This window comes from Neophocaena asiaeorientalis, unplaced genomic scaffold, assembly GCF_003031525.2.
Source record: "Neophocaena asiaeorientalis asiaeorientalis breed wild unplaced genomic scaffold, Neophocaena_asiaeorientalis_V1.1 scaffold348, whole genome shotgun sequence".
In the NCBI taxonomy this organism is placed as follows: Eukaryota; Metazoa; Chordata; class Mammalia; order Artiodactyla; family Phocoenidae; genus Neophocaena; species Neophocaena asiaeorientalis.
The window spans coordinates 3,197,699-3,220,437 of record NW_020172672.1 but is presented as its reverse complement, the minus strand read 5'-3'; the positions used below and the strand labels follow the sequence as shown (position 1 = coordinate 3,220,437).

At 38.7% G+C, this 22,739-nt stretch overlaps 1 protein-coding gene across 10 annotated transcripts in view; it reads right to left on the bottom strand.

The window, feature by feature from the left end:
- SIPA1L1 (signal induced proliferation associated 1 like 1) overlaps positions 1–22,739 on the bottom strand; it is a 361,579-nt gene that overhangs the window by 163,958 nt on the left and 174,882 nt on the right. For 9 of the 10 annotated variants that reach the window (XM_024739668.1, XM_024739676.1, XM_024739674.1 and 6 more), the window contains one exon: positions 21,046–21,107. The gene's annotated coding sequence lies outside the window, so the exon portion shown is untranslated. Of the gene's footprint in view, positions 1–2,409; positions 2,541–21,045; positions 21,108–22,739 lie in introns of all 10 variants that reach the window. The other variant, XM_024739672.1, reaches the window with a different exon arrangement.

The following is a 22,739-nucleotide window of genomic DNA, read 5'->3' as shown; positions in this document are numbered from 1 at the left end:
TCCACAACACTTCTGATTACTTGGTTAAATGAAAGCATGGGGAATGATTGGTTCACTGAGGCTCTTGACGTACCTTTTCTCAGAATAGAAATCTACCTTCAAACATGTTGGAGCTCCCCACATGTCTCGGTGGGGAGTTCTCTGCAGTCTCCTTATAATCTATTGCCCATAATGTCTCCAGAAAATTAACAGAAAAGGTAAATCTTTAAAGGTTCATCTTTAGAAAAGCAAGGCTCTCTATATGGTCATAAGAACAGTATCTAGTACAATGCCTGGTACATTCTGGGCACTCAAGCAAAAGCACTACTTTTTCCTCTGTTTTTCAGTCTATACCCTGATATTCGCTCAACAAATATCTATTACTCAACAAATATTTGAGGCACTGTTCTACATGCTGAAGTTACTGCCCTAAAAATGTTTACATTTAGTGGGAGAGAAAATGAACAAATAAATATGATTTAAGAGCAACATACAGTACTCAGGCTTTGAATTCAACAAAATATTTTTTAACCTATTCCACCTGGAATGCCATCAAGAATATTAATTCTAAAAGTGGGATTTTGGTTTAAAAATCCTAAAAGACAACTTATTTACATATCACAAACCAATACTTTTAAGAATTACCTACAACAGTTTAGCAGTATTCATTTTCCAGCAAGTTGGAAGTATTTTCATTTCAACTGAATTGCATATATTTTAAAAATTGGGGCTTCCCTGGTGGCGCAGTGGTTGAGAGTCTGCCTGCCAATGCAGGGGACACGGGTTTGAGCCCTGGTCTGGGAAGATCCCACATGCCGCGGAGCAGCTGGGCCCGTGAGCCATAACTACTGAGCCTGTGCGTCTGGAGCCTGTGCCCCGCAGCAAGAGAGGCTGCAACAGTGAGAGGCCCGTGCACCGCGATGAAGAGTGGCCCCCGCTTGCCGCAACTAGAGAAAGCCCTCGCATAGAAATGAAGACCCAACACAGCCAAAAATAAATAAATAAATTAAAAAAAAAAAAATTGAACTTGTACAAATTAGAAAATTAGTAGTTATCATAATAGAATAAGCTAAAAATAATATTTTACATTAATTTTTGGCAGTCAACTCTAGCCTAGTATTACAATCCATAATATTCCTACCATGGAAAAGTGAGGTAGCTTTCTTTATATCAGTTACAACCTGGAAAGAGTCAACTTTCATTTCTGGGCCTCTTAAACACAGTATGAACTGAGTAGGACTCAATCATGACTGGTTTAATTTAATTTTACTTTGCTCACTTCCATCCTTTATATTTAATGAAGTACTTTCACAAGGACCCAAGTTTAACAGAACCATAGTCATATGAGTTACATAGGCACTCCAGTACTGAGTGCCAGAGCAAAGTAAGAAGAACAAATAGCGTTAAGTAGCCCTTTTGTGCAGAGAAGTACAAAAACACAACCTGTAGTAGCCATTTTTAGCAGCAAAGTCCTCCTGGTTTGCCAACAGCAGACTTCCTTTCTTATGGAATTAATGAGTGAAAAGGACTTAGTTAAAAATTTAATAAAATGTCAGAGGAAAATATGATATATAAATGAAGGAAGTTTTTCCATGTGTAAAAGTAATGAAAGAAATTACAAAAGAAAAAGTTAATAGATTTGGTTACATGAAACTTTAAAACATCTATATATTAAAAGGCAAACCAAAAACTAGTAAGAAAACTACACTACAACATAGGTTTAATGTACTGACTATACATGATAATTATATACATAATACTCTATAAAATACTGAATTCACAGAGTCACTGTAAATCAAGATAAAATATTAAGACTCCAAAAGAAAGATGGGAAAAGAAACATTAATAGGCAATTCACAAAAGAAAACAATAGATAACTGGCTAAACATTTGAAAAATGTTTCTATCAATAAATAAATACAAATGAAAAAGAGGTTTTTTTGGGAGGGGTTGTTTTTGTTTTTCATATAATGTGATCATTGGCTACTGGGAGGAGTGAAAACTAGTTTTAAAAAAAGAACTTTTAGGAATATGTATCAAGAGCCTCTGTAAGGTTTACAAACTTTTACCTAGTCATTTTATTCCTGAAAATGTCTTAAGGAAATATTCCAAAGGACAAAATTTTATGCAGAAGATGTTCATCATGGCATTATTTACAATAAAAAAGAACTGTAAACTACCTCAATGCCCCCAAACTATATAAATTATGGAATGTCCAAAAATATTATATACTCACAAAAATTAGTGCTTTTAATTATGAGAGAACACAATATAATATTAAGTTTAAATTTAAAAAACTATCTCTGTGTGCAATGTGACCTCAACAATGTAAAGAGGGAAAAAAGCTAATTACAATAGCACATACACAGATGGGGAGAATACCACCAGCAAGTAGTATTTTAGAGTTGGTAATGTTGATAGTGTTGGTTACCTTTCTCTTTCCACTCTACTGTAAATGCCAGGCTTTCTCCACATTCTAAGAAGATGGGGTCTCTGCCCAATCATCATTGTGCTCCCAGCATTGTGCCTTTCACACAGTAGGTACTTAGAAATATCTGTTGACTAAATTTAAAGCCAAAGGGAAAAAAATAAATATTTTATAGAAAAATTAACAAAAACATACATATATACACACACATAAATATACATGTATGTGTGTGGATGTGTACACACATATATATATACATCCAGAGTACCAATATCAAAACTTAGAGAGGGAGGGGGTAACTTTTCAGCATCTATGTTTATATTCTTAATATTGTAAAAAGCAGGGTAATCTGGGTACAGCGGGTAAGAGGAACAAGAAAGAAAACACCCAAAAAGTTGCTTGAAACGTTTTTATAAGAATAAAATCAGAGGATGTTATAATTTTGAACTGTTATCTTTGTTAATGAACAGAGAAAAGCACTCTCTAGCTCTTTATACTGAAGGTCACCTGTGGGGAGTTTTACTCAAGGATGCAAAGACTGTCTCCTTATGTTATAAACTGGGGTTAACTGACAAGGAGCTAAAGAATTAATGCAACAGAAAAAGACCATCTTTTCTCATTAGCCCATATCACAAAAGCATTTGTGTTTTTAACCTTTGTTTTTAATCTTTGCAATTATTTTTAAGTCTCTGATGTTTAAATTCCATAGTTTACTTTAAGGTCATCCACTTTAAAATTCAGTACCATATTTTCAGTCATGCAAAAAGAAACAGTAATATTGTTTAAAAAGAAATGACGCATGTAAACTTTCTGAAATTGTTTGAAGGTTTCAGCACAGTGCAACCACAACTGGATTGATAATTAATACCAAAAGATATTAATTTGTTTAGAACAATGCAGCATTTTAAATAGAAGAATGCTCCAAACCATGCTTGCTGAACAGAAATAACATACTAATTACATGAAATTTCTAAAAATCTTAAAAAAAAAAAAGAAATAACATGGTAGTGCATATTGCTACAAACTAACAGAAGATGCTACCATTCATAAATATGAAGGTGAATAACTTTTGTCACCAATTTGATATTAATCCTTGGTACGAGTGAAAGTACTGAATAGAATGTTCCACTGAGACAGGCCATGGCTCAAAGTCTATAACTGGGTGAGGCTATGAATTTCAAATAAAAACCCCAACCTGAAAAATATAAACGGCAACCAGAGGCATCTTGGGCATCTCTTATGAATATTAAATGACTGGTTCAAGCAAGCTACATCTGTCAATCTCCAACATCTCCACTAAGGAGATTAGAAACTCAAATCCTTCAATTAACAGACTATCTGATTACTTAATATTTCATTCACAATCCTGTGCTAAGTTCATATTTTAAGAAAGTTGATAAGCACACAAGCCTCTTAGATAGCCTCATCCACCAGAGGGCAGACAGCAGAAGCAAGAAGAACTACAAGCCTGCAGCCTGTGGAACAAAAACCACATTCACAGAGAGAGAGACAAGATGAAAAGGCAGAGGGCTATGTACCAGATGAAGGAGTAAGATTCAACCCCAGAAAAACAACTACATGAAGTGGAGATAGGCAAGCTTTCAGAAAAAGAATTAAGAATAATGATAGTGAAGATGATCCAGGACCTCGGAAAAAGAATGGAGGCAAAGATTGGGAAGATGCAAGAAATGTTTAACAAAGACCTAGAAGAATTAAAGAACAAACAAACAGAGATGAACAATACAATAACTGAAATGAAAACTACACTAGAAGGAATCAACAGCAGAATAACTGAGGCAGAAGAACGGATAAGTGACCTGGAAGACAAAATGGTGGAATTCACTGCTGCAAAACAAAATAAAGAAAAAACCATGAAAAGAAATGAAGACAACCTAAGAGACCTCTGGAACAACATTAAACGCAACAACATTCACATTATAGGGGTCCCAGAAGGAGAAGAGAGAGAGAAAGGACCAGAGAAAATATTTGAAGAGATTATAATCGAAAACTTCCCTAACATGGGAAAGGAAATAGCCACCCAAGTCCAGGAAGCGCAGCAAGTCCCATACAGGATAAACCCAAAGAGAAACACGCTGAGACACCTAGTAATCCAATTGGCAAAAATTAAAGACAAAGAAAAATTATTGAAAGCTGTAAGGGAAAAAAGACAAATAACATACAAGGGAACTTGCATAAGGTTAACAGCTGATTTCTCAGCAGAAACTCTACAAGCCAGAAGGGAGTGGCATGATATACCTGAAGTGATGTTTTGCAGATGACATGATACTATACATAGAGAATCCTAAAGATGCCACCAGAAAACTACTAGAGCTAATCAATGAATTTGGTAAAGTTGCAGGATACAAAATTAATGCACAGAAATCTCTGGCATTCCTATACACTAACGATGATAAATCTGAAAGAGAAATTAAGGAAACACTCCCATTTACCATTGCGACAAAAAGAATAAAATACCTAGGAATAAACCTACCTAGGAAGACAAAAGACCTGTATGCAGAAAACTATAAGACACCGATGAAAGAAATTAAAGATGATACCAACAGGTGGAGTAATATACCATGTTATACAGAAGAATCAATAGTGTGAAAACGACTATACTACCCAAAGCAATCTACAGATTCAATGCAATCCCTATCAAATTACTAATGGCATTTTTTACAGAACTAGAACAAAAAATCTTAAAATTTGTATGTAGACACAAAAGACTCCAAATAGCCAAAGCAGTCTTGAGGGAAAAAAACGGAGCTGGAGGAATCAGGCTCCCTCACTTCAGACTATACTACAAAGCTACAGTAATCAAGAAAATATGGTACTGGCAGAATAAGTGATCCAGCAATCCCACTACTGGGCATATATCCAGAGAAAACCATAATTCAAAAAGACACATGTACCCCAATGTTCACTGCAGCACTATTTACAATAGCCAGGTCATAGAAGCAACCTAAATGCCCATCGACAGACTAATGGATAAAGAAGTTGTGGTACATATATACAATGGAATATTACTCAGCCATAAAAAGGAACGAAATTGAGTCATTTGTTGAGACATGGATGATCTAGAGACTGTCATACAGAGTGAAGTACGTCAGAAAGAGAAAAACAAATATCGTATATTAACGCATATATGTGCAACCTAGAAAAATGGTACAGATGAACTGGTTTGCAAGGCAGAAGTTGAGACACAGATGTAGAGAGCAAATGTATGGACACCAAGGGGGGAAAGCTGTGGTGGGGTGGGGATGGTGGTGTGATGAATTGGGCGATTGGGATTGACATGTATACACTGATGTGTATAAAACTGATGACTAATAACCTGCTGTATAAAAAGATTAATAAAATAAAATTTTTAAAAAGCTGATAAGAATTGTATTTATTCATAGAATCAAGCAATTCTACACTAAAAACTAGTACATACACATTTTGATACTTGCTTTCTATATGAGAAAAAATTTCTGTATGATGTAGAGGAGGTCTAAGTACATAAGTCTATAAAATGGGTGCAGGCCAAGGAAAAAGGCTTGCTCCCTACCCAGTTCTGGTATACTTTCCATTATCTTAGAATATCAATTCACGGGTCAAATTATGTTGACATTTTCCAGGGGAAAAGAAAATGTTCTGAAAAGCATGCCTTTCCTCCCCTGATACCCAATTTAAAAACATTCAAATTGAACATCCCACTTGGTTGACTGAGGGGTAAAGAAGAACTGAAGAGAAAAAAAGAAAAAAGCAGAAGAAAAACATTTTTTCCTCTTCTGTCATTACTGTTTTTAACCTAACATGTCTCTCAAAGTGTTTAGCTCCATGGTGATGAGAGCAAGAGAAAAACACAGAAACACTGAAAGAACAAATTCCCTCAGAATATTTTAGGGTTTGCAACACAAAGCTTAACATGGAATTACAGAGGCATTCAAGTTGAAAATAGATTCTTATAACTTAGTAATGATGTAAGATGAACAGTCTTTATAATAGCTTTAAAAAAAGCTGATACGTTCCTCCCCACCCCAAAAAAAACCCAGCCTTCTACTTGACTTTTTCACATTAGTAATTTCCCAATTAAAGAATATAGAAGAAACCATAATCATTGTTTAGAAAAATGGGTTTCCACTTTGCCCCCCAAGGGGACACTTGGCAGTATCTGGTGGTCACAACTTGGTAAGGAGTGCTACTTGCATCTAGTGAGTTGAGGCCAGGGACACTGCTAAACATCCTACAATGACACAACCTCCATAACAAAGAATTCTCTGGCCTCAGATTGCACAGTTCTAAGGCTGAGATTCTGGTTTAGAAGTATCTTTAACAGTGAAATGCAAAGATTTATGATCATCCCAGTTCCAAAACTTAGGTCAAAGCAAGTAGGGAAGTCTCCCAGGCTCTCTGTACTACCTACAGGCTGATGTTTGCAATGGTTCTACTTTCACATGGGATACAGTGCTGAAAACTGCTATAGGAAGAGATTTCACTGTTGAACAACTTATGAACTTATAAGAAATGCAGAGTACGGTAAAATACATTTACAAATAAACCTGAAAAGGTACTTTAAAAATGTTAACCAATGTAAAATTATGATGACAACTCACTAAATGAAGAAAACATCAATGATACTATACTTTTGGTAGTAACAATATCAAAAATGTTCATTTCTACTGACTGATCCTTGCTTGCTAAAAATCTTTCACAATCTTCCTTCCCTCAGAGGTTTAATTACATGGCTTAAATTTATTCTTTACTTCAATTAATAATATTTCCTGAACACCTACTCTGTGAACTGTTCTAAACCCTGGGGCTAGGATGGTGAACAGAGCAGAAAAACCCTCACTCTTAAAGAGCTTACATTCTAGTAGGGGAATGCAAGAACAAGGAAATCAATAAATAATGTAAAGATCAGAAGTGAAAAGTGCCCTGTGGAAAAATAAAATTAAAAAGTGATATGGCTAACAGGACATGGAAGCAACCTAAGTGCCCACTGACAGATGAATGGATAAAGTGCCCACTGACAGATGAATGGATAAAGAAGATGTGTCACAGATATACAATGGAATATTACTCAGCCATAAAAAGAAACAAAATTGAGTTATTTGTAGTGAGGTGGATGGATCTAGAGTCTGTCATACAAAGTGAAGTAAGTCAGAAAGAGAAAAACAAATACCGTATGCTAACATATATATATGGAATCTAAAAGAAAAAGAAAAAAAGAGAAATGGTTCTGAAGAACCTGAGGGCAGGACAGGAATAAAGACACAGACGTAGAAAATGGACTTGAAGACACGAGGAGTGGTAAGGGTAAGCTGGGACGACGTGAGAGAGTGGCATGGACATATGTACACTACCAAATGTAAAATAGATAGCTAGTGGGAAGCAGCCGCATAGCACAGGGAGATCAGCTCGGTGCTTTGTGACCACCTAGAGGGGTGGGATAGGGAGGGTGGGAGGGAGAAACAAGAGGGAGGAGATACGGGGATATATGTATAGCTGATTCACTTTGTTACACAGCAGAAACTAACACAACATTGTAAAGCAATTATACTCCAATAGAGATGTTTAAAAAAAAAGAAGACCAAAAAAAAAAAAAAGATACTCCTGAAGAAGAATAAGATGAAAGGGCTTTCCTTCCTAGCTAAGATTTTGGAAAAGAAAAAAAAAAGCTGTTGTGTATATTAGTGTATCAAAATCTAAATTGAACTTTGGAAGTAAATAGTAACCCCAGAAACAGTCTGCAATTCAAATTTAATTTGGTCTCATTTATTTTATCTGGCAATCCTACACATAAGAGGAAACGGGTACAAAAATGTTCATAGTAACATTGTTTATAACAGCAATACCTGGAACCCACCTAAATCTGCATTGAGGAAATAATGGATAAACTGTATATTCACACGATAGAATATCAAGCAGCAGTGAAAATAAATGAATTAAAGCAACGAGAAATAACATAATGAATAACATTAAATAATGAATCTTAGAAACATTATTAAACTTAAAAACAAAAAAAGTAATATAGCTAAGATGGCTGATTGGATACTCTCATCAATTGGTCAGTCAAGGAAGGCCTCTCTGTGAAGAAGTGATTTGAGATAAGAAGACCTAAATGTCCAGAAGGAACTGGTTACACAAAGGAAGGACGTCCTAGGCAGAAGGAAGAGCAAGTAGAAAGACCCTAAAACCTGAACAAACTTAGCACGTCCAAAGTGAAGAGAGCAGGCATGGCTGGAGGGCAGGGAGATGACACAGGGTTAAGAGAGACAGACAGCTTGAGACTGTAAGGAAGCTCGGAGGCCTTAGTAAAAGCAATGTGAAGCAGCCGCAGGGCTCCACGCGCTTGTCTTGTGCATGACCCAGCAGAAGATGCAAATGGCTTGCTCTAAGGTGGGATCAGCAGAGATGGAGAGAAATGGACAGAGTTGGGTATTTTTGGAGGTAGAAACAACAAGGCATGCTGATGGATCACATATGGTTTAGAAACTTGACATGCTGATGGATCTAGAAAGAGATGAATCAAGGATAACTCTTGAATGTCTAGCTTGAGCAACTGTTTGGATGCTTCTCCTGGGGGATTCAGAGTGGGCGAGAAGCAGGTTTATAAACAGGATGACCAACTATCCTGGTTTGTTTGTCCTGGACTGAGAGGTTTCCTAGAACGTGGGACTTTCAGTGTTGAAACCAAGGAAGTCCTGGGAAAGTAGGATGACTTGATCACCCCAGATATAAATCAAGAGTTCTCTGCTGAGGGTGTCTATTGGACACCTATGTGGAGCTATCAGACTCAGTTTGAAATACAGGTATGAAACCAACTCTGAGCTGGAGACACAGAACTGGGAATCACAGAGGCATACAGGTGGCATTTAAAGTCCCAAAACTAGATGACATCACCTCGGGAGAGAAGAGAAGGGGTCCTAGAACAGAGTTGGCATTTCTCTTTTTCACAGATAATATAAAGATGTCTGCATCAGTACAGTTCCCCATCTACACAGCCTTTCAGACTTAAGACTCCATGTTTTTGACTCTTACTTTCCAGATCTTGCCAGAAAATTATTATAGAAACACAAAGTAAAATGCACATCTCAGATGCTTTGGGTGACTTATTTAAGCTACTGATGCTTTGCTTAAAGCCTCAGCTTTGAGGGCCCCATGTCAGATCCTTCCCAACAGTCACAGACGAGCCCAAATATACAGAATAGGTTTGTTTATTGTCCATCCTTTCCCTTCTCTTTCCCAAAGCTTCACTGCAAAGAAATCCCACGACTACTACTGACAAATGTTTGGCATCTTTTCCCTACTTCCAATCTCACTTCCCTCCTTTTCTAAGTATCTTTAAGAAGCATGACCTTCGGGCTTCCCTGGTGACGCAGTGATTGAGAGACCACCTGCCGATGCAGGGGACACGGGTTCGTGCCCCGGTCCGGGAAGATCCCACATGCCGCGGAGCGGCTGGGCCTGTGAGCCACGGCTGCTGAGCCTGCTCGTCCGGAGCCTGTGCTCCACAACGGGAGAGGCCACAATGGTGAGAGGCCCGCGTACCGCAAAAAAAAAAAAAAAAAAAAGAAGCTAACTTGGAGAGGCCAAAAGGGGGAGGGCCCCCCGAACCAAAAAAAAAAAAAAAAAAAAAAGAAGCTAACTGACCTCATATGGAGTATGAATTATTCTCACTAGAGGTGGAGATAAAAAATTACACGTAACATGAACAAGTTCTGGTTTCTGTAGAAGCTACAACTTAGACTTCCTTTTCTCTGTACATTGAGTCCCCTTTTTGAACACTACATGATTTTACCCTAATTTCAAACAATTTAAAATGTCTAAATAACTGATAAGTTTAATATCATCTCTCTTTTGAAGGAGGAGAATTCTAACCTAACAAGAGCTAAAATGTTTTCCTCGGGGCAAATCAAGTGTTTCCACTGCTAGTATATCCTTCTTTTTCTTATTCAACAATACTTCCAAGATAACTGACACAACTTTTTTGTCTTCCCTAGCTAACACTGTACTTTACAAAATTCTGGAAAGCAAATTCTAGGAATCAACTTTATTACAGTCTTTCACAGAATTTAAGTTCCATATACATTGGAAAGGAAAGAACAGACAGGGTGAGCTGAGAAATGTGCCTCCGATCAAGCGGTCTTAGAATACATGCGATAATCAGCTCATCTCTTCCCCTCAGTGGAGCAAGCCGCTGACAGTGAGCAATTGGTGTTTAGAAACAATTCCAAGAGGCTTGTGAAGGTAAACTACTGGCCAGCTACAAGGAATGTCAAATCTCCATGATGCGGTCTTTTTAGAGGTCACCATTAGAGTCAGCACTGGTTTACTATGAGATGCAGGAAAGCATTTCTCATGAGGAGCCGCTGCCAGTGAAGAAGCAGTTTTAGGCCAGCTTCCAAATGCCAGCTGGCATCGCCCCAGGGATGAGGCACCCGCTCAGATGATATCTGCGGCAGAAGCAGCATCTCTTCACCCACAGAGGGTTGGGGACTTCACAACAGTTCCGCTTTCCAGCTACTCTGGAAAACAGGGGAAGGAAATGTCTCTCTCCACCTTTAATTCTCCTCGCAAGTTCTCTTTCTGTAGTCCAGGTCACATAGCTCTCTACAAGAACATCAATGTACACAAATTGAAAAGCCTGAGGGTGAAGAGTTAAATCACACACACACACACACAAGCTGTATTCTGTATGCAAAGCTCAACAAAAACTACAAGTCCATCTGTCAGAGAAAGCGTCCTCTCGCTGAATAGGAAGTGAGATGGAGACCTGAAAGAGTAATTCCAAGAGCCAGTTATTTTTCATGGGGCCCGGGAACCTCATGGTCATTGCCGATAGAAACTTATTGCCATATATAAAGGGCAGTGACTCCTCTCTTTGTAAATATTATGAAATACCAACCACTAGCTTGAATGTAATATAAACTACATTTGTTCAACGTGTGAAGCTTTTTCTTCTGCAAAAGGTCCGAGTAGGTAAAAGCCGGCCTAATCAAGAAATAGCTATTCCCTGGAAACAGGAATGTCAAAAGCAGCCGGTTCTCAGATGGAGGTCAAGAACTGAACAGAGAATATTTATAGCAGCCACTCAAGCAGAGAATAACCGTAACAACAACGTCCTCTCCCATTTATGACACTTTACAGTTTACTAGAGAGCACTTTTGTATTCATTATCTCATTTGGAAAACTAGGCCAAGTCCACTCAGAACTGTAGGAAGTATCCCAGCACCAAAGAGCATGTTGCCCTCTGCCCTCAGAGGGAAAAGACTCACAAAATCAAAATAACTGCATCTTCTCTTGTGCTGAAAAACAGTAACTAAAAAACTACCTCGCATACCCAATTTGAAAGCAACATCCCATGACCGCAGTTAGTGGTGAGCTACATGCAATAAACACAGCCAAAAAAAGGGGAGTCTGGAAAAGAAAGACAGTAACTACTTACTAAGAAACCAGACTTTCTTTTTTCTTTATTTTTTGATTGTTCTTCAAGCACTGAAACGTATAGGAAGGGGCCTACTTCGTCCTTTTGTATCCAGAAATATCAAAAACAGACACAAACTCCAAAGAGCAATCATGACCCTGCCTCTATTTTATAACATCTGGAAGAAAATGAACTTGACAATGAAATTTAGAGCCCTAGTAATGAAGGCAGAGAGATCTGAAGTAGCAACAAGAGAAGGCAGAAAAGAAACGCTCAAGTCCAGATCCCATTCTGCCAGATGACTTCCCTGCCAAGGACGATATCCCCACCTAACAGGTGAAAGGATTATCCCTCACGCAGTGATTCCCAACTGTGGTTTCAGACAACCACTAGGGGACTCCAAAAATCTCAAAGAATATGGCAAAATTTCAGAACATAATTTTAATCCCACCAATTTATGGAGGACTAATGTACCCCAAAAACTGAGTGTAGGAATGGTTGGAAATCACCTCTCTGGGAACTAGGCAACAGTACAGCCTTTTACTTTGAAACATGAAGAGAAAGTAACTTCTCACATTTCTCACTCCCCTAGAGAAAAAGAGATCCTACTATATAACATTAGGGAAGAAGATTTGATTTTTAAAAAAGGGGTATTCAACTGATGTCACAGCCTCCTCACAGAATTAATGAAGGAGGAATCCATCTGGTCAGAAATTAGAATGGCTGTTTTGAAAAAAGAGTGAGCCTATTTTTTTCCCTGCAGTTAACACGTCAGCAAGTCAATCAAGCTTTCTATTAACTGAGCATCTACTATGAAAAGCAAAACAAAACATGGACAAATTATCTACTGCTTAAAGATGCCCTCAGACCTTGCTTAGAAAAGGGTAGCTACCTGGTGTTATTTCAGGTCAAAAAAGAAGCAATGGCAGAGTTAGCAATTCCTCTGTGGTGGGTTACTTTTTAAGACTACAAATCCCTCACCTGAACTCTTTTCTCTCTAATTTTCTTCCCACATCAGGTTGACCCCTTCATTCTTTACCTGAACTTGACTTTATTCCCATCCTCCACTTAGAACAAAGTCAAACTCCTCCCCCCTCTTCCTACCAGCTGCCCCCCATGTCTTTCATATCAAAAAAAGGGGAAGGAAATGGGGAAGGAGAGGTAAAAAGATAACCCATTTTGAAGGAATGAGAATGAGGATTGGGAGACCAACTGTAAATGACTTATCCAAATCCTTTTGGAGAAGAGATTGCATTGGAATCTTATCTGAAACAAACAAACAAACAACACCCTATCAAGCTATCTTTGTGAAGGAGTAGTGAACTTAACAGAATCAGGAACCCACTGATAAAGACACAGTGTTATAACGTGCTAAGAGTCAAAGTAGCAAATTAAAAAATAGGGAGGTTTCTTTATTTATAACTTTAGCATTGGGTCTGAGAATAAAATAAATAAATTTGAAATAAATCTGAAGTAAATCTAATGACTGTTATGCAAGAAAATCAACTGATACACACCCCCAGCATTGTGAATACAAAGACCACAGTTCAGAATATTAAACACGATCATGCAAAGTCTAAAAGTTCCATGAAGCCACCCATAAGTAAAACAGGCAGAAAAGATAGGATCACTGTTTATTAATGATAATATTTTGAAAACAAATTAAAATTTGCTTTCTTTAACCATTTAAATGCAAAGATCTTAATTTGATGCCTAAAACTAAAAACACACTATAACACCCAGGAATCAAAGTCTGAGTGTTTTCCAACAATACAAAATTATAAAATAATTTAAAACTGGACGCTATTTGACTAATATAATTCAAATCAGTCTCTCAGTGGAAGAGAATAAAGTCGCAAAAGTGAAATCCCGCATGCTGTTGCTGTCTAAAGAATCTTCAAAGACAGTGCTGTGTTCTTACTAACATTAACAGCTGCTGAAACAACAATTCTTTTAGAAACCCTCATTTTCTTCCAGGGGTGCAGTTTGCCAAAGAATCCCAGGCTAAAATCTAAATGGACACAGGGCCAAAACTGAGTGATAACACAAAATTCAGACTTCATTTAAAACAACTTTTACACTCTTTCCTTGGAAGAGAGGACAAAGGACAAAGCTCTCATCATTTGCTCTGTTTACACCACAAAGGCTTCAGGACAATAAACTCTGGGGGTGATTACTGGCCAACTGGTTGAAGTGCATCCCTGCTCATAGAGAATGTTTCTGTTATGGACAGACACTTAAAAGAAGCCCTCTGGAAACTGAGAGGGCTGTGGCATACATACCAAGTTATTTTGAGCCTCAGAGAAAGAGGCCAGCAAACAAATCCTCAGAAACAATCAAAACACCACAAAGGGCAAATAGTTTCAGATCCAGGGAGATGTCTGTTGCTTCCTTGTGGTGAGATGATTTGAAAACCAGACAATAACCGGACTTACTGTAAATTGAAGCATGAAGTGGGATAATGGAGATGTGAGTCAGAGCAGAGTTCCCTGTGCTTTGCAATGCTGCATTGTTTAAGTTACGGGACAGGGGAGGGAGCAGAGAGGAGGGGTACGTCAGACAGAATGAGGCAGGGGACAGATACACCGTATCAAAAACAAGTCCAGGAGGGACCCTGAATTCAACTACCCTTGGAGAATTACCAAATGCAGCCTTCGGTCACTTGCCTTTTTTCTCCTATCTTTCTATCAGGGGAACGGAGACATTTCTTTTAAAGATATAGTATTCTTCTTCCTATATAACGGCTTACTTTATAAGACTCCCTTACTTAAAAACAAACAAAACAAAACCACAGGTCTACATAGAGAAATATACCCTACACCAAAAATCTCTCTCTAAAATGGTTAAAAACAAAAGCTAACCAGAATAGGCCAGAGCCCAGCTTCCCTTTAAAAAGGCTCCCTCTTTATCCTATGATGAAATGTCAACAACCTCTTGATATAAATACTTGAAGTTCAGATGATATTATGTTTAACACATTCCATATATAGGTATTTAAGAATTTCTGGGTGCCACCACCCAGGTTAGTCCTTCATTAATAATTGGTGTAGGTCCCCCTGCACCACCCTTTTAATGGTGCGCTCTGTGTTCTGTGAGAACACATTATTAGCTCATGTTAACCACAGCTACTTCTGGGTGGTAAAATCACAGATGCTTTTCATTTTCATCTTCATTTTATGTTTGGCTGCACTTTCCACATTTTCATAGGTATGTATTGTTTTTGGAAAAGTTATTTTTTAAATTTGGGAGGAACAGAGTGTTTTCCGGAGGTTTTCTGGATACTTCAAACAAATACAACCAAATGGATATTACTCCAAATGATTAGCAAAATACAATAGAAGAACAGAATTTTAGCCACAATGAATGCTGGACCTTGGCTTGAATCTTTATAACCAACAAGCTCCATGCATTTGCAGAGTGAATGGATGTACACTGATGTCTCCATCTTTAAAATGAGGACACTGGGCTTCCCTGGTGGCACAGTGGTTAAGAATCTGCCTGCCAAGGCAGGGGACACAGGTTCGAGCCCTGGTCCGGGAAGATCCCACATGCCGCGGAGCAACTAAGCCCGTGCACCACAACTACTGAGCCCATGTGCCACAACTACTGAAGCCCATGTGCCTAGCCCCCATGCTCCGCAACAAGAGAAGCCACAGCAATGAGAAGCCTGCGCACTGCAACGAAGAGTAGCCCCCACTCGCCGCAACTAGAGAAAGCCCGCACACAGCAACGAAGACCCAATGCAGCCAAAAATACATAAATAAAATAAATTTATTATTTTTATAAATGAGGCCATCATGCAGTAATAAAACAGGAATACCATCAAATTTTCAAGATGGGGCCCAATATTGAGACAGAAGTAGAGACAGCTGGTCTGTCTTCACACACTGTTTAGCAGAGTTTTCCAGAGTACAGAGGGGGCACCTACCGGTACAGATCAGACTAATTCTATTTAATTGATTTGAGAAGAAAATTTTTTAAAAAAACCAAAAAACCCAAAGAGGGTGGGAAGCTTTCGCCAGGGATTAGCATTCATTTAGAAAATTGAGATTTCATTTCCACAAAGTTAGAAGGCATCTGCTACTGAGGGGATAAGATATCATCAAGCATAAAACTCCAGATATTTCTACACTCCTTAAGAACTTTGGAATTCTTGACCTGGCCTGTCACTGCACCCACTGACAAGAGATATTGACTGCCATGGAAGAAATAATTCACACAATGTAATCTAGAAGCCATAAAGTGATGTTACATTCCCACTAGACTTAAACTTTTCATGCCCAGTCTGTTTAGGTGTTGGCTCATGACCCAATTATTTACACAATATGCAAACTAAGGGCCATAAGTTTTCGTGATTTGTATTTGGTACTGAAGCATGGTCTCTTGGCTCCTAATTGCAAAAAGAGATTAAGTGAGAGGTATTAAACAAGTCCTTACGACAAACAGGATCGAAGTTCTTCGTAAACAGGCACCCTTTTTAAACACAGCCTAAATTGCTAATATGAAGGTCTCTAAGATTTATATCAGGGAAAAGAGCTTAACTAACTGTGTAATAAGGAATTTTATCAAGGGTGTTCACTGACATGAAATACTTTATCAATCAGTTTCTTAGAAACTCACTCTAAAATCTTTCAACTTAATTCAGCAGATGTGCTAACCATAATTTTATAATTTGAACACCTGATTTTCCAAAATGAACATGACAGTGTATAACAAATAGCAATGACCCAGACCAACAAAGACAACCCAACTCACGTGCTTGTGCACATACACCCACAGACGCCTGCAAAACACAAAATTACACAGCGAGCTATGGCTTTCTTCTACTTCCTGTCAAAAGATGCATTCCTCTGAGAGGCCCACTCACAGATATTCCAATGTGAAAACAAAGATTTATCCACATATGAAAAAGTCAACTCACATTACAAGTTGAAAATCTGGTCTTTTGGCTACTGACTGGCTAAGTCTGCTTGTCTTTTTCTCTTTAGAGCAGAAACAATAAGATGTTAAGTGCTGGGCAAGATCCCTAATGCACCATCAGAGAAAACCCATAGGAAAACAAAAAACCTCATTAAAAGCCTTACTTTCTATCTAAGAAAAGTCTTCATTTTATCTTTATCCCCAAATGACTTACAAATGTCCTCCACTTTAGAATGAATATGATTATTTTAATGTTTTGCACTAAAATAAATTGGAACAAAGCGAACTTATGATTCAGTGAAGACCAAAAAAAGACTTTCACCCACTTCATTGCCAGGTAACTGACAGGTGTCAATAAGTCAGAGAATAAAAGGATATCAAATTGCATCCTAAATATGAGAGACACTGATGAGTGGTTCAAGTTAGAAGATGCAAAACGCACACAATATAAACTTCCAGGATTCCCTCCTGCGTCAACCATGCTGCAGGAGTTAAGCTGAGACACTCGGCAGCAAGACAGCCCCTGGGGGAGACCAAACTGGAGCTGAAGACAGGCAACCACTACTACCCCTTCACAAAGGAAAGGCTAGCAAGCGCGGAGGAATGTTCTAATAAAACAGACCCACAAAACCCAAATTGCTTACAAATGTCAAATGTTCCACGGCTTTTCACTCTATCTAGGGAAGAAATTTGCTTCCACAAATGGGTACATACCCATCTTCAAACTCAAAGAACAAGTCTCCCTTTCTAGTTCCTTCAATCAGAATAAAGAGTGGAAAACATTTAGTAGCATTCTGGATAATTTGCACCAATTTAGATGATTCATGTATCGCTTCCCCAGACTAAATGGTCTATGGCTAGTGATTTCAAGTCAACAAGGGTGCAGAAAGCAAGACCTAATTACAGATCTGGGTCACTGTCTAGAAGTTCCCTCAGCCCAGTGAAGCATCCCCCAAAGGGCACCATTTCATTTTGAGGCATAAAAACAAGCCAAGTCTACAGATCCCTTTACATAGGAAATAAATGAGAAGACATCCTTCCACAAGAAATAAAAATATCAGTTCAATGAATTGATCTTTCAAAGAAAAACGTCAGTAGTCTTTTTCCCTTAAAAAAACAACTATAACACTAAAGTTTTTGAAACAAGAATATGGAAATAAAATTCATTACAGGATTATAGCTTAAATATCTTGCATTTCTTGTCTATATTTGGCCTGCTGTACAAATGGCATTCCATTTGAAGTCTGGTCATCTCCCAATGCAAAAGATTTACTAGCTCTTTTCATAGGGGCCTCATTGATTGGGTGTTTCCATTTGATGGCTATAATCTTCTAGCATTGGCAACATTTTAATTTATGATCCTGGGCCCACAATGAAGGAAAAAGCTAAAGACAGTTACATTTAAATAAAATTAAAAGAAGGATTCATTTCTTTAACAACAGAAAAATGCATGCACAAAGCACCAAAACCTGAAACTGGATTTCTACAAAAGATGTTATTGAGTCTGTAGTGTGGATACAATCTATATGAATTAAGGGCAAAAAAACTTTTGGGTTTACTGTTTTTTTCACATGTTAAACATTTAAGCGATGGGACTTCCCTGGTGGCGCAGTGGTTAAGAATCCACCTGCCAAGGCAGGGGACACGGGTCCGAGCCCTGGTCCAGAAAGATCCCACATGCCGCAGAGCAACTAAGCCCGTGTGCCACAACTACTGAAGCCCACGTGCCTAGAGCCCGTGCTCCGCAAACAAGAGAAGCCACCACAATAAGAAGCCCGTGCACCACAACGGAGAGTAGCCCCCACCCGCCGCAACTAGAGAAAGCCCGCATGCAGCAACGAAGACCCAACACAGCCAAAAATAAACAAAATTAAAAAAAAAATTAAGCGAAAAATAACACCTGAAAAAAAAAGGAAATCCTCTTCTGATTGTCATAAATCTTTCTCTGACATTTTATCTGTAATTACGCTCCCAAGTTGAGAGGATTAATGATCTCTGAGTGGAAATGACTATTCAGTCTGTGGAGGCAACATTCCAAACAAGAACCGGGGGATACAACTCCTCAAACGGCAAAGAATGGGTGTTTTGAATGCAGAAGTTAAATGACCTAAGAAATGTTTCAGACAAGGATGCTACAAAATCGTCTCCAAGACTCAGGCTGGGGCACAAAAGGAAATAATGAGATACTACAATTCAAAGTACCGTGCTTCATAATCTGTTCATAGGAGTGGATGCCTCCTCTATTACTGCTGCCACAAGGCGGAAACAAATTTAGGAAGCACGTGAGTCAACTTTGTCAGTATGATGGCTAACTGTCAGAGTGCAGAAGAATGCATAGTTTTACCCAAGTTTGCCAAAAGCATGCATTATTGACCACACGATGAATGGAGCTATTTATATGAAAAAGTAACCAACACACTCTGAAAAGCTCACTGATGACACAGTAGGTCCTGTACGTGCCAAACCTTCACAGGAGGGCAGGCGCGGGTGTGAACTCAGCAGCAGACCAAGCACCAGACTCCAGAAGATAAGCGTGTTGATGAAACTCATCAGCCACTGAAAATCTAACACATTTCATTACGGATCACCAAGATGCCTCGTGACAGATCTTCGGACAAGTATCTGAGAACACATTCATAGCTTCTTTCTGTGATTCTGAATTTCTTCTCAAATTCTTTGTGATCTTAAACAACAAATACACACACAGTATCTACGTTTACCTGAAGTGAAAAAGCATACAAAAATCATCCTACACGTACGTGGTAAAAGCGCAAACAAATGCGTGAGAAGAACAGAGATCAAAACCAGGATAGAGGTTCCTCAGAGGCGGAGAAAGGATACTGCTATGAGGGAGGATGGCTGTAGGTTTTTAACTGTTCCATACAATTGGTAAACATTCTATTTGTCTAGAGTGTTGTAGCAGGACACATAATAAATATCTGTTATTATCATCCCTTATGCAGTTTCTGTATTTGAGTACTCACAGTAATTTTTGAAGAACAAAAGCAAACAAGGAATTAGAAGTCTGGTATAGACTGTTCTAAGAAAACACAAGGGACAGCTCCACACTGTTAAATATATACCTATACAAGGGGATGGTTTTCAGGTCAGCAGTCTAAGACCCTTTTCAGCGTTCACAGCCCAAGTGGGTTGATTAAAAGGCAAAACCTCCAGGGAAAGAAAAGACAGAATCCGAAAGCAATGTATTTCATTCTCATGTCTTTGAATATGAAATCACTGCCTGTGAATTGTTCAGAAAGAAGAGGGTGCCCTCAACAGCAACACATCCTGGCAGGTTAGTTTAACAGTATGAGTTGGCCTCCCTTTGCAACTGCTCCCACATTCCCCAGGGAGAAACTAATGGAGTACTAAAAACAAATGGAGATGAAGTGAATCACCTAGGGTGTTTTGGCTCCCAACTCAAACTGGCTTAAACAGAAAGGAAATGTTACTGGCTCACATGCTTGGACTTCTGGAGGAGAAACTGCCTTCAAGGCTGGTTCCTCTGTCCTCCACTCTGTGTGACTTCCTGCTTGGCCTGGAGCCACACCAGACCTCACACCAGCGCAAAACAACATCCAGAAGAAGAGAGGCAGAGGCAGGCTCTTCCGGTAGCTCTGTTTGAAGTATGAGAAGACTTCTGCCAGAAGCTCCTGGCAAACCTACTCTGGAGTCTCCTTGGCTAGAGCAGGATTAGAGAACCATTCTTGAAGCCAGGCCGCTGGCCAGTGAATGCCCAACACTGGCTGATGCCTCCTCCCCGGTGAGTTAATCATGCGTGGACACAGCAGGGATGGGACTGCCCCTCATCAGGGCCCACCCTGGAGCTGTGGTCAGCTCCTCAACCCCATAACATGGGGGGGCTTGTGGAGGGGGTGGGTAGATGGGATGCATAATATGGATTCAATCCTAATGTCTACTCACTAGCATTTACAGGGAACGGCCTGAGCCATTCCGTGTTTATCAGAAGATTAAATAAATCATAATCGTGATATATTTGTACATATATAAAGCTAGAGATGCAAAAATCAGATGACCAAATGAATTACTTCCTTTGAGAAAAGCAGATTTTTTTTGGCTGCACCGTGCTCCTTACAGGACCTTAGTTTCCCAACCAGGGATTGAACCCAGGTCCACGGCAGTGAAAATGCTGAGTCCTAACCACTGGACTGCCAGGAACTCCCGAGAAAAGCAGATTTTTAAAAACTTTGTTCCTACACCTCCACTGCTCCAATGAGAAATTTAAAGACAGAAAATTAACACTTTATAAAGCACGTAGGTCACAGCAAGTATGGTATAGTACTTACTGTATTCTCGTGGCATAGCTACAGAAATTCAGATAATAGCATCCACATTAACAATGTATAACCTGAAAAAAAGAATAAAAATAGTTAAGTACAGAAGACATTTCATTACAAACAGTTGCATAACTTTGACAAGTCTTATTTTTTTCCCTGAAAGAAATAAACCAGTCTTTTTAAAGTAAGCAGCTGAACTTAAATTAAAAATGAGAAAAATATCTGCAGTATAAAAATTCTTCTATCTTCAAGTTACAATTATCTGCATCTTTTGTAGATCTGACCACCACCAAACAAACAAAGAAAATACATTTTAAGCAAGGAAAATTGCCCTGGACTGCTATTTATAAGACGGAAACAAAAGCAATTATTAAACGGACCTCAAAACCCATGTCATCTAACCCCTACAACACACATCCAACCTACTGAGTTCAACGCAACTTAAAGCTAGATAAATCAGCTTCAATTTCTAAATTCCTAAACTCAGAGATCTGAGGAAACAGTCCTCAGAAAAAAATGCACGTATGTGATTCAAATATTTGACACCGCATTTTAATAAAATCTTTGAATATTCAGCATACCTTGAAATGCTAAAGAAACACAGCCAAAGAACTGGGGACTCTAAGACAGTGGAATGTCTTTTAATATTCAAAAGAGAAAGGTCTGTCTCTATCCAGACCTCAGGACAAATAACAATATGGCAAGTCACACTCTTAATTCAGAAGGAGTTTAAAAACATAAAACTCTAATCGTGGATGCTTGGTGTTTCCTGGGGATGGTGTGCCTTGGCAAGGCTGAGGATAGTTACCGGCCATCAATCTACAAACACCATGTCTAACTTCACTTTCCTCAGTGTATGTAAGATTCAGCCATGTTGTTGGCATTAGTTACGGTCTTCAGAAGAAGAAAAAAACTTTTCCTCTACCCTCTTGTGTTCAATTCCTGGGGACTTGCAAATTCAACTGACAAAGACAAATTAATAAGAGAAGAGGCATATGTTTCTTTATTGACGTTAATGTTTTTACATGCATGGAGATGCCGTGGAACAATGAAAACCTAAAGTGGCAGTTAGATCCAGGGGCTCATACGCCATTTTAACAAAAGGGCAATAAATAGTGGAGAAGTGACTAAACAAAGGAAAAAAGGGGGTTAGGCTCCTAAGGATGAGAAATTGTGGGAAGGTGACTAGGAAATGTATGGGAGATAAGAATTGTTGAGTAAGATTTGTTACACAGACTCAAGTGTCATTCTCTTCTTCCTGGTATGGCAGATGGGGTGCCCTGCTTACACCCCAAATTTATGCCCTGCTTTACAAATGGAAATTTACAAATGGAAAATTTACAAATGGAAATTTATGCCCAGCTTTCTGGAAGAAAGGGGGAGGGCAAAAAGCTCTTCCTGTGTCTGATGTTTTTAGACTTCCTTCAGTCCAAAATAATTTTCATGCCGAAGTGGCATATTCTGGGGTGGCATATTCTGATCCCCTTCATGTTCATAAAAATAAAAATAAAATAAAACAAAAGCACTATTAAAATAGAAGTGCAAGTCTTAGAAAAGAAGATATATTTGCAATATATAAATCCAGCAAAGGACTCATTAGAATATAACAAACTCCGACAAAATAAGAAAAAGACAGGTCACCCAAACAGGATATCAAAAATGGCCAACAAGCACATGAAAAGGTGTTCAACGTCATTCATTAC